This window comes from Patagioenas fasciata, chromosome 14 (assembly GCF_037038585.1).
Source record: "Patagioenas fasciata isolate bPatFas1 chromosome 14, bPatFas1.hap1, whole genome shotgun sequence".
NCBI lineage: Eukaryota > Metazoa > Chordata > Aves > Columbiformes > Columbidae > Patagioenas > Patagioenas fasciata.
The window spans coordinates 4,729,348-4,741,171 of NC_092533.1; positions in this window are offsets into that span (position 1 = coordinate 4,729,348).

An 11,824-nucleotide genomic window follows, 5' to 3' on the forward strand; every position below is an offset into this window, starting at 1 on the left:
CTGTGCAGTTCTAAAGAAACAGACTCGGCATTAGCTCCAAATATTTTATTTCACACATAAAGCACAGTACCCATACCCATACTAATAAAGTACAGGCTTATGCCAAGTCTGGAGCATGCTTTTGTTATTGCATTATAGTTCATGAAAATTATTGTCCATAATTAAATAGAAAAAAAAAAAAAACGCTTGAACCTGGAATTATGAAAACATCACCACAAACCAACAATTCCACTTGATATGTATTAAGTCATTACTTTTTCTTTTCCTTTTTTTTTTTCTTTTTCTTGAGGAAAAAAGAAGGGAATCAAGGAGGAGGAAAAGGGGGGGAAGACAGAGGAAAAATTCTTTTCCTTGTAAATCATTAAAAATGCATGAAGGTTTAGAGCATGCCAGGAACAGCCTGTGCATTCATTTAGGAGACTGCGCACAAGAAAATCCACTGCATTAAGAGAATAAAACCCTAAGAATCTGTATGGCAGGGAAGCTGAACAAGCCACGGAGGAGACTGGTGGGGTGGAAACGCTCCAGGTCCTTGTTCCTACCCCCTCTCCTGACCAAAAGCATCAGGGGCCTTGAGCGCCGCAGCATTCGCGATGCTCCAGCAGAGCTTTCTAAGTTTTATCTTCCAGAGGAGCTGATCACAATAACAGACATATGGATTATTATTCTCACTGTTGAGTTCAGCTTCTGCCATAGAGAAACCTCCTGGTATGAATGGCTAATTTATTGAGCTACAGATGTGAGCTCTCCTTTGCATGAGGAAAGCGGTGTGATGTAGGAGTCAGACAACAGGGCTGGGGAGTCAGCAATTGCAGGTTAAATATCTCCTTGACACTTCCTACCTCCTGAAGGCACTTCAGCTCAGCGCTTTCCTGCCCTGCGAGAGGGAATGCTTGCTACAAATGATGCCCCACTATGAGAATCCTAGCTTTTATATAAGTACAGTTTATCGTTATGAAACACCAGACATCACACACCATCAGGGGAGGATTTTCACCCTGCACAAAGCCGTGCTCCTGTGGGACAGGGTATCTGACCTTGATGTGTCATGCTGTAACTAGAGAGAGATGTCAGGGGAGAAATGGCTTTTATTGCGTAGAGCTGGTTTGTTTGGTTTTTTAAAGTTTTCTGCATCATCCTCTTTAAATTTTTAGAGTGAATTTATTGCTCTTGAAATCCATATCCCAGGGGCCTGGGTCCGCTCAGCACAGAAGAGAGTGCATGGGCAGCAGTGCTGCAGCTTTCCCCTCCAGTGTCTCAGTCCTGACTTGCAGTAAATGCTTGAAGATATATATTTAAAAGAAACAAAACATTAACTCCATCTCTCTTGGCCAGGAGACCCCAGTCCTGATGCTTTTCCTTTACACTACGGACAAAACCAGCCTGAGAGCACCATTCATTAGCCACGAGGCACCAAATAACCAATAATGCCTGATCATCACTGGCACCCCTGGTCCTACTCACCATTAAATACTGGCCAAGGGAAGGCTCCGTGCAGGATGCTCAGCTCTCTGTGTCCCCAGTCATCTCTTTGGAGGTCTCCAGCAGCCCAAGCTGCTGTTGCATCCTGGTTTATGCACCGCTCGCACCCCTAAATTAGAGGTAAAATATGAGAAGGAATAGAAACATCAGACTTCATGGTTTAACTAACACAGGGATCGATGTAATCTGCAAAAGGGAGACAAGATATCCCACCCAATGCTACTGCAGGGCTCCTGCTGTCAGTGTGTGCAGCACTGCTGGTGGAGAGCACTGGAGCCTGAGCTGCACCCTCCACAGGGGTGACCCAGTTTGGGGACCACCGCAGCCTGGGGCTCGGCCAGGGCTGAAATTTCACAAGCCAGACAAAAGGGCAATTCGCTGCTTTTCTGGTCTGGGTGGGAGTTACGCTGAGCCCCTTCGCTGCTCCGGACCAGCCCTGTTGTATCTCTCCTAATGATGCCATTTCCTACCACAGGCAGGAGGCAGTCAGGTTTTGCCTAATCAGCAATTTTTGAGCTTTTGATTCCCACTCCTCCCCACCCCCTCTTTTTGTCAATATTCATTTTAAATGCTTGAAGTCACGGTTCCTTTTTAGCTGACTGTGCTTTCTCTGCCTCACCCCTTCAGGTGGATCGCTGACAAGTGACCACTTCGTGCACAAGGAAACTTTAAATGAATCCCAAAAGGAAGTATTTGTATAAGAATGAAAGGGCATTCCAGGCTTCTGCTGAGTAATGGATGTGATTATAATTGTAGGGAAAAAAAGATCCAAACAGTTGGGTGTTGGGTTTTTTTTTTCTCTTTCTGCAACCAGGCTCTTGATCAAAAGATGTGAAAAAACCTGACAGTTGCAGGAGCAAAAGCTGCACTTTGATTCTGGGGCACGCAGGAAGGACAGTTGCCAACCTGGGAATCAAGAAGCTGGCTATTGCTCCTTTGAACTGTATCAAAAGCTCATCATATTTACTTCTTCCAATTAACGGGTGAATTTATTATGAGTGTAAACGAAGGGCTGGTAGCCAAGACTGGGAGCAGACAGGGAGTGGGGCACTCTGCTCGTTAGAATTGCAGTAACACACGGCAGTTCAGCACCACGGCTGCATCCAGCCCCAGCCTCTCCCCACCGCTCGCTCCCGGACCCACAGAAGCCACTGCTAAGCCGTGGGCTGCTTTTCCCCAGAGACGGCCCCTTGTTGCGAACAGTCCATCAGTTTTGACATACAGAACAATAAAACTGCAATCAAATACCTTCCTCCCGTGCGCAGAGGCTGGGGATCGGGTTGCCCCTGTATCTCTTACCTTCCATCTACCACTTTGAAGGGTTTGTTCTTGAATTGTATCTGGATATCTCAGAGTGGAATTTCATTCTTCTGAGACTTTTAAAAGTGGACCGCGTAAAGAATTAGCTTGAGACAGCGAGCACACCGAGCAACCTGCAGCTCACGGAGCTTTCTGTCACTATTGTTGGTGCTGCCTGGAAAAGATGATGGGAGTTATCCTGAGAAGCAATGGATGGCATCTGTGTGCTCTCCGCTCCTCAAAGAAAGAGAACAGTCTTCCTTAGTAAAACACAGGTAAAGATGCACTAGCTGAGATCAAGCCAGCGTCTCCCCACTGAGAACAGCCAAAAATGGCTGTCTTGGGAAAGGGTAAAATAAAAATAGGAAGTATACTGAAATTTTCCAGTACATTTGCTCCATACGGGCTGAAAAAAAACACGTGAAAGGGCAGATCAAAGCAGAGCCCATTCCTCAGCTTTGAGGCACGTTTGTGCAGGCCTGAAATCTGCTGGGTTTAGTGCTGCTTTGTGTGTGTAAAAGAAATTACCTGGAAGCAGAATGTATATATCCAGGAGTTAGATTAATATGTTTTGATCTGGGATCCAATACAGTTGGTAAATATACATCCTTGAACAAGCTACTGAGATTCAGAGTATACTCTAAACCAAGTCAAATTCTCTAAGGTTCTGCTGCATTCTGGTTTATATTCCACCTTCGTGCTTCTCCAGGTGTAGCAAACACCAAAGGTGCCAGCATGCACTCATGATACCCGTGTAAAATGTCTAGAGAGGAGTCGTTACTCTGCAGCAGGGTAAAGATGTTTCCAGGATGCCATTAGAGGAATAAGCTGTGCCCTACACTTTGTGCTTTCTGAATGAGATGTCCTGGCTGCTTAGCTGGGGAGACTGTCAACATGACTGATCACTCCTCACTGCCTCAGGAAAGGGCTTTTGTTTATATTTCAGGTAGACAGTTTTACTGCATTATATATGATCCTTGCAATTGTTACCACTATCTGCTTCTGCCCTAAATATAGTGTGAATGTTCCTTGCCCTTACCCTGGTGTCACTTCCATCCTTCATGCTCCCACTCCAGGTCTCTTACACCGGTTTCAGAAGCAACAAATCAGTACAAACGCATCGCTGCTCTTCAGGGCTGAGCAGCAAGGCAGCGGCTGTGCCTGGGACATGCCAGGGGATGCTGTGTCTCGGAGCTGAACAGAAACTCTGATCCCGTGCAGTTCCTCTGAAAGCTTCCCATAAATATACAAGGCTTATGCTGACAAGCTTGTGTTAGATTTATACCCCCAGGACAGAGCAGTCACTTGTTCAGTCATAGAGAATGTCCCCAGGTCCCTTGCAGATTTAGTGGTGGGTAACCTGGTAACAGGACAAAGCTTTGATTTCACTGTATATCAGATTTCACTGCCTTCCTGGGGATTTTGGGGAGGGGGCACAGAAGGAAGAGGGAGGGGATTACAGGGCCAAGTTGAGAGAGAAACCCTTGCTCACTTGCTTCTGTTCAGAAGCATCAAGGAGGTGGCTTTATGAGTGATTGCTATCACACAGTCTCTCTCTGTACTTATTCTCCCTGGCTGATGCTCCTGTCAAACCAACTTGCTCTGCAGGCCAGGAAAAGCTGCATACACCCATTTCAGCTTTAAGTTCAGCTTGTGCCTCTGAAAATGAAATGAGAGAAATCCACATCGCTCTTCGGCGCTAGAGTAAAGCAAACCATGGTGCATCTCAGGGTGACAAGGCTGAGCAAAACACAGCACGTCCTCCCCCCTCACTGTTTGCTCTCGCTTCTGACAGTGCCACAGACAGCTCCTTGAATTTTCAAAAACACCTCACATCCTACGTAGGTCCAACTCAGAAGGCATCCCGAGAGGAAGAACTGTGTGCCAACGCAACAGAATTACTTTGAGATCCAAAGGATGTCTCATAGGAAAGAAAAGAAGGAGAAGGAGCAGCAGGTCAGCCTTGCTGCAACAGAACCATCTCCGTTTCCTGCCCAGCTGCCTGTCCCGTGGCCTCTTGTCGTGGCACTGGTTGGGTTCAAAATTGCTTTTCAACTGGGCAGTTTTATATTTCAGTGCCTCTCCTAAAGCCAGATATGGAAAAAAGATCCAACTTTTTAAGACTGGTGTGTACTGAGTACAAAAGAGCTCATGGGATCATCCGGTTGTCTATATGTTTATAGATTTGTTTAGCGATTTTTCCATAGTGAAATGCAGTAAATTCTGCTATGGAAGACAAAAAAGTGGAGTCACCAGGAAAAAACAGTGATAGATCACTGAAGCAGAGTTTATCCACCTGAAATTACAGGTTTCAGGGAAGGCAGGAGCTAGAATTTATACAGGGCACAGAAGTTAATGCACTTCCTTTACTTACTGAATGTGGACAAGATTTTACTATGGATGCAGCACGGATCTGCTGTATTTTTAATGCAGCAGATCTAATAAGAACATGACCCCAAAATACTCTTGGCTCAACAGAAACAACTTCAGCACTTGACTTTTCCTTTGGACACCTCTGAACACGCACTGGCCTGAGCTACCTGGGATTGAGTGAAGGATCCACTGAGGTTACAGCCTGAGTAAACTGGAAGTAGACAAGGAAAACATTGACCACGATGAATTCAACAGCAAAGCAGGGAAGTGCAAATGCTGACAAGTCATTTCCTCTCTGTAATTAAGGTTCCCTGTAGAGACACAGTAAATACAGAATGATCCAATACCTTACGGATTTCAAATTTCCGATGGCATTAGTGCATCCGAGATGTCCTCAGATTATTTGCAGAAACCGTCCAGTCTAGTCCAGATCTGGAAAGAAACTTCTTTCTTCAGGTGAGAAGAGAGCAGTTTCATACAGAACTCATTACCCACTCTGCTGAGTTACCAATTACTAATTGTTTTGATCGGTGGCTCTTGAGTAACATCCACCTCCCAGGCTTGCTCAGGACCAGTCACTCCTTCCCACTTGCTGCTGATGGGCTCCCAGGCAGCAACTTCTGTGGCTCTTTCCTCTGAGAGATGTCGACCTGACAAGCAATCATTCTACTTCACTTTTTGAGCTACCCTGCTGGCTAGATTCCTCCTTTGGTTATTAACCTAAAACCAAAGTAAAATAAAGCAAACAAAAAAACCCCTCTTGACTGTGTGTCTAAAATAGCAAACAGAGTTTTTTTTAACAAATGACCCACAATGGCACATCAGTGACTGTGCTCCATTCTAGATAAGGAGAATCCTGGCTGCAGCTTAGAAATGCAAGTGCACTGGTGAGGGAGTGATTTCCAGCCTACTCCACAGTACGGTGAAATACAAGGTCATACTTCCTTTAGGCTGGAGTAACAGGGAAGTATTCCCATTTCTTCCACTTTCTTCAGGGTAGTTACCTTCACTTTTCCTTCCGTACCCACCCAGGCAGCTTCACTGAGTATGCACAGAGAAGTGACAGCAAATAAATGTGGCCGTAAAATTGAGCAGTGGGATTCACCATCTAATAATACTTTAAACTTTTGAAAATAACTTGATCGAGTCTCAATGAGACTCTTTTGAAATGGCAAACCGTCTCTTGCATTCAGAGTTTAGTTAATTGCCAGCTACGAGAGACCATTTTCACCACTGAAATTGCAGCTAATTCATCGTATCTCAAGGGTTGGTTTGGCGTTGTGGGTTTTTTGCGTGTGTGCGGTTTTTTTGTTTTTGCTTTTACTAGTAACTTTCATTCCATCAACACACTGCAGCAATTCTTTGAACACAAACCTGATAAAGCAGAATAGAGCCAAGGCTTGGAGAAATAAAGTGAGAACATGCACTCTGTGGGCCCAGAGCAAGTCAGAAAAGCACATAACACACGGTGCCAAGGACCTTAAACCCCCCTACAGAAGCAGCTGCAGAGCTCCCCCTGCTTTAGCTGCAGCTCATTAGCTTCCAAACCTCCACAAACTCTTCCCAAAAAGCAGGTGAACTCTGATGTCAAGGTCACAGCTGGAATTGCAGTTTCTCCCTGAACAAGGGCTGCTCAGACTTACCCAGCAGCAAACAGAAATTAGACAAAGCAGCAAGTGCTGCAGACTCCTCTGTTGCCAGCACCCACCATTGGTGCCATCGGGGCAAGTGCCTTGGCAATCCAGCAAGAACAGGGCAAACTCGCAGTGGCTTTTATTTGACACTGTCTCCTTTTTACAAACACTTTTTGTAAGGAATATTAGAAGCATGTTGCACAGAAACATGTAGCAAATGGTAATTTTACTGAATGATGGCAACGCTCTTCTGATGCTTAAATCAAATCATAGACTCTGGAAAAATATTAGGATTCATTGCATAAGCCTTCAAAAAAGAACCTTAAGAAGAAAAATAATTCTGTATTCAGTTGTGTTTACTTCTTTTGCATAATTCTCGCACCATGATTGAAAATTAAAATAATTTGTGTTGATTCAAGTTTTTAAAATGTCATCTTCACCATTGGCATGTGATGGTGGAAAGCAGGGAGATGTCCGCACTTCTGTGCTGACTGCCTTGAGCATCTCTACACACACAGGTTTTGCCAGAAATCTTTGGCCTACTCATGGAAATTTGCTTGCTTGATTAACTTCTATCGCTAATCACCCCTACTCCCATACTAAGTGGGCGAACACAAAAAGGTAAAACCAGCAAAAAGTGAGCCAGACGGAGCTAAACCTCCTGCTGCAAGAGGCTCTTCTCCAAGATGAGGCTCTTCAGCCCCTGCTCCAGTGTCTTGCTGAGTCGGATTAGAAATTCAGGGGAGGGAATGTATATTGAAATGCTAAAATCTTCAGCAATTCTGGCATCCGCAGGGGAAAACAGAAAAAAATCTATGGGATAGGACCAATAAAAAATAAACTAGGGCAAGAGAATGATTAATCTCTCAAAGCCACAGCAAGGGCTCTCTTGCTGGAACTGCACCCTCCAGAGGATGCATCCCAACAGACCTGCAGCCACGTTCAGCTCGCGTATTTATGTGTGTGTGTTTTATCACATGCTAACATGGGACTTTCTTTGATTTGTATATGGGATAAAATACCCGAAGTTTCCATCAAACTTACGGAAAACCTTAGTGGTGATTTAATGCAGTGAAATCTGGCTTACCACACGGCTGTGACAGGGCTGTATTTTGTTCCTGCCAGGGTTAGGTGCTCTCCGGTACAGCAGCTTAAAAAGAAAATAAATTAATCATTTATGAAGCTGTGGGGTCTTGTCTGGACTCTGAATGTTGTTCCGGGCGCAGGGCAGGCAGCACATGGCGGGAGAGGGCAGGGAGGGACAGGAGCTCCAGCGCGGAGCGGTGGGACACGGCTGGAGCTCTCGGTCTGTCTGAGCACAACGTCACAGCCACGTCTGGCAGGTCTGCGAAACACACGTCAGCAGGTTGGCCTCCAGTTTGTGTTCATGAATAAATTTCATTTTGCAAGAGCAACAACAACAACAACAAAAAAAGCCGGCAACCCCCCCGGCTGCATGGGATAAAGCGACTCAGCTTTCAGCCCATGTGCTTAATAACACCACCTAAGGCCATGCTGTGAACACACCGTCTAGGGAGCCTTTTTGCTCATTTTTTTTTCCTCTCTGCCACATTTCATCATGCTTAATAATAAAATTCAATAATTGTCAGTGTGGAGATCAACCACTTTCTCTAGGAATCGCCCTGAAAAACCAGCAAGCGACCCAGGAAGGTGCTACCACACAAAAAAAGCAAAAGGAATTCCCGTTCCCTTGTGCCCTCTTTTGAGCAAATGACATCCTCAGAATTTCACATTTTACCTCACTGTCAGAAACGCCCCTGTTTGGGGAGAAAGAAACCAAGATTCTGTGGCTCAGGCTCGGAGTATGCGACTGACATATATAATCTAGATTGGCTTCCCAAGGCAGACCTTTGATTGAGGAGGAAGAAGAGCAGCTGGTCAAAGTAATCTGCTCGGAGCAATTTGCATAATTTTCTCCCCCGTTTCCTCCGGCATTGTGAGTGTGTCTGGAGAGGAACACAAGCGGCAGATGCTGCGTCGCTCTGTCACAGGGTATAGCAAAGTGGAGAACGTGGGTCAGAATTCATCTGCTTAATATCCCCAACAGGTTAAACAGTTCTGGAGAGCTTCAGGCACAGATCTTCTTTTGAAAAGCTTTTATTTTATTTTTTTTTCTTTTTCCCTTCACTGAGTACAAATGATTCCATTTCTTCAGCAATTGCATGTTTCCTTTCACACTTGTGTGCTATTCAGAAAGATACTCTTTGTGTTTCTTTACGGAGCTGGCTTCCAGGACCAAGTATTTCTTCCCCTGCTTGGATGAAGAATCCATTACAAATGGGTTATTTGAGAGCAGAAAGCCAGGCTTCTGCGTTAAAAACAAATGCATGTTTAATGTTAAACACACAATTTTTAATTGTGGCAAGATAAGTTAGAAACCATCCTCCAGAGTTCCAGTTTCTTGTGGATCTGGGATATTGGTGGAAGCTGCAAATTGTGTAGCTGGTCCCCCAACTTCCAAACCGGGTGCCTAAAACTGGGGACCTGAATCATGGTTCTGCTGAGACAAAGGAATCTCCGAGAGCAAAGGACCGCTTATCTACCCTGACTGCAGCTCAAGCCCCGCACTGTGCTCCCATGGCTTCTGAGCCTGGCTCCTTTTCCCCAAAATTTCTCCCCAAGTTGCTAGAGGCAAATAATACTGTTTCCCTTTAAATCAGTTGTAGGAGCCCAGCACAGAGGATGCCACTACCTGTGCCAGCTGCCCAGCGGCCACATTTCCTACCCCAGAGGACTCTGTTTGCAGAAAAGAGCGTGAACCTTCCCCAGGGTTCTGTCCTTGCCCCCTCCCTGGGGCTGTCCCACCTCTGCTGCCAAGATTTGCCTTGTGCGGGACACGAAGAACTCACCCATGTCCAGCTGCTGACACAACCCAAATGTCCACAGGCAGCAGAACCCCTTGCAGACTTAAAAATCACAAGGTCGTCAGCAGAGGCTGCTAATTTTGCCTGGTGAATGCCCCAGTTTGAAAAACAGGAAAAAGTAAAACACATAAATATTACTCCTACCCTTCCCCTCAAGGGAGGCAGCCCCCTTCCAATAAAAACAGCCTCCCTGAGGATGGGAACCCTTCAGCAAAGGTGGGGAGGTGGCAGGACCTCCTTGAAACAATAGCAAAAAGGCAAATACGTCTTTAAAAGGTAACCATGAGTTGAGCACAAATAAGAGTGCCTACAACAGGTTAAGACAGCATCCGAGGCAAGGGGACAGTGAGGAATTCGGTTCACCCACTCTCCAGCACTACCAGACGTCAGCTCCCTCCACAGCCAGTTGGGAAGCCACGGTCCCAGCAGGGGTAACACGTCCCGTGTTGTACAGTCCCACCCGGCTGCCACCAGGCTGTTATCCAGCCTGACGTTAGATGCCAGACAAGGGGCCAACATCTATTTTAGGCTTCACAGTAAGCAGTGACCACACAGTGGTGAAACCAAATGAAACCACCCTGCTCTGAAAGGGGATGGCCCAACTCATTTCTCAACCACAGGCCAGAAACTACTAAATTGCTACAAAAAATGGGAGAGGTTTTTTTTTTTCCCCCCAGTTCTGTCTCTCATGCCTCCCCTCACTTTCCAGGCAGGGCTATATTTATTTGGACACAGACAGCACTGCCTATGCCCCCATCCCAGCCCACCTCCTGGGTCACGAAGGGTGATGGGGAAGCTCTGAAAAGCCAAGGATCAGCTTCAACTGGGCAGGAGCTCACTGAGTAAATCAACAAGTCTATTTAAGAAATTTGCATGCAGATTCTGAATGTTAGAAGTTCAGGACAGATTCTTAATGCTCTAATTCATTTACTAAAATCCACACAAGCTTGTACTCCACATATTGCAGAACAAGCTCTCAGTCTGAGTGAACCAGCCATCCACAGAGTGCAGTGGGAGCCAGCATTTCCCAGTATTTCTACCCATATCTGAACCCAGCTGGAACTGGAACATCCAAGAGTAGAAACATTACCCTGTTTGTCTATCCCTTGCATGACATTTTATTTTCTGGAGTGTCTGAAATTTGCTGGAGCAGGGTGGATTGTGCAAGGGCTGATCTTAAAGGCATCTGATTAATAAGTATTTTGGCGAAAAGAGTTTGGGGTTTTTTTCTGTCTCAACGTCATCAACATTTTTTGTGGGATTTCAAAAATATGGTCCCATCCCCTTCAATTCTCTTTCCCCTATGGATTTCAGTCAGAGGTTTTTAAAGTTTTTTCAGACTTTTTAAAATAAAAAACTGGAAACAAACCAAAGAAAAAACCCAGGCACTTTTCACCTATGTGACCAAGTCCCTCCCAGGTACGGCTGTTTAAGTCCATCCTTAATGCATTAGTCGGATGTTCACACTCAATAACTGGTCCACGTCTGATGTGACTGGTGTCCAGCAATGCCAACCTGCAAAGCTTCTTGAGGGACACCAGCACACACCAGGGATGTCCCTCTGATCTCTGCAGGCAGCTGGCAACTCCCTGAGGGTTTCTGCTCAAAAGAGAAGCACAAAGCAATTCCTTCCCCCAGCTACGGGCTCTGAACAGAGTTCAGCCGGGAAGAAAAAGCCAAGATCAGGATCTCCACAGTACCACCTCCCCACTACCTGGTGGCAAGAGAAGTGAATTTTCTAACAGTGAAAGGAGAAGGCTGGAAGTCTTATGTTACCAATTTGTGACAGGAACATCTTCAGCCACACGAAAAACATGGAGTCTTGTGGGAAGGAAGGAAAAACAGAACAAAAGCTTTCTTTCAACATTTTTCTTTCCTTAGTGCCCCTCTAACTCCTGCCCTTCTGAGCTGAGCCTTGCAAAGCCAGTTGCCAAAGCACAGCTCCAGCATTTGCTGCCCCTCTTGAAGGCGAGAACTTCAGCTCAAGCCTGGGCTGGTAAAGCCAACCCACCGGCCCCCCAGCCCCACATAGGCACTGTGATTAATTTTTGCACAAGGAGTGATGTGTTGGCATGACAGCCATAAACAACAGCCTCCATTAATTAACGTGAGATCCGAGCATCTGCGCTGTTGCTCAGTTTTACATCCAGT